This window comes from Parus major, unplaced genomic scaffold (genome assembly GCF_001522545.3).
Source record: "Parus major isolate Abel unplaced genomic scaffold, Parus_major1.1 Scaffold630, whole genome shotgun sequence".
Taxonomy (NCBI): Eukaryota; Metazoa; Chordata; class Aves; order Passeriformes; family Paridae; genus Parus; species Parus major.
In genome coordinates this window covers 2,032-3,473 of record NW_015379515.1, presented here as the reverse complement: position 1 = coordinate 3,473, position 1,442 = coordinate 2,032, and positions in this window count along the sequence as shown.

The following is a 1,442-nucleotide window of genomic DNA, read 5'->3' as shown; positions in this document are numbered from 1 at the left end:
GCACCTGTCCCAGGTGGTTTTGCAGATCCAGGTAGGGCGAGAGCCATGGGGTGGTCCCAGGACCCCCCAAACCCCTCCAGGACCCCCAAATTCCCCGTGCTGCACCTGTCCCAGGTGGTTCTGCAGGCCCAGGTAGGGCAAGTGCCATGGGGTGGTCCCAGGACCCCCCAAAACCCCCCCGGGAACCCCAAATTCCCCATCCCGCACCTGTCCCAGGTGGTTCTGCAGGTCCAGGTAGGGCGAGTGCCGCAGGACCCCCCAAACCCCCCCAGGACCCCCAAATTCCCCTCAAGCACCTGTCCCAGGTGGTTCTGCAGGTCCAGGTAGGGCGAGTGCCATGGGGTGGTCCCAGGACCCCCAAACCCCCCCCGGGACCCCCAAATTCCTCATCCTGCACCTGTCCCAGGTGGTTCTGCAGGTCCAGGTAGGGTGAGAGCCATGGGGTGGTCCCAGGACCCCCCAAACCCCTCCAGGACCCCCAAATTCCCCATCCCGCACCTGTCCCAGGTGATTCGGCAGGTCCAGGTAGGGTGAGAGCCATGGGGTGGTCCCAGGACCCCCCAAACCCCCCCCGGGACCCCCAAATTCCCCATCCCGCACCTGTCCCAGGTGGTTCTGCAGGTCCAGGACGGGCGAGTGCCGCAGGACCCCCCAAACCCCCTCCAGGACCCCCAAATTCCCCGTGCCGCACCTGTCCCAGGTGGTTCTGCAGGTCCAGGTAGGGCGAGTGCCGCAGGACCCCCCAAACCCCTCCGGGACCCCCAAATTCCCCATCCCGCACCTGTCCCAGGTGGTTCTGCAGGTCCAGGTAGGGCGAGTGCTATGGGGTGGTCCCAGGACCCCCCAAACCCCCCGGGACCCCCCAATTTTTGCCACACCTGCCCCAGGTGGTTCTGCAGGTCCAGGACGGGAGAGTGCCGCAGGGTGGTCCCAGGACCCCCAAACCCCCCCAGGACCCCCAAATTCCCCATCCCGCACCTGTCCCAGGTGGTTCTGCAGGTCCAGGACGGGCGAGTGCCGCAGGACCCCCCAAACCCCCCCCGGGACCCCCAAATTCCCCGTGCCGCACCTGTCCCAGGTGATTCGGCAGGTCCAGGTAGGGTGAGAGCCATGGGGTGGTCCCAGGACCCCCCAAACCCCCCCGGGACCCCCCAAATTCCTCATCCCGCACCTGTCCCAGGTGATTCGGCAGGTCCAGGTAGGGTGAGAGCCATGGGGTGGTCCCAGGACCCCCCAAACCCCTCCAGGACCCCCAAAATTCCTCATCCCGCACCTGTCCCAGGTGGTTCTGCAGGTCCAGGTAGGGCGAGTGCCATGGGGTGGTCCCAGGACCCCCAAACCCCCCCCGGGACCCCCAAATTCCCCATCCCGCACCTGCCCCAGGTGATTCGGCAGGTCCAGGTAGGGTGAGAGCCATGGGGTGGTCCCAGGACCCCCCAAAC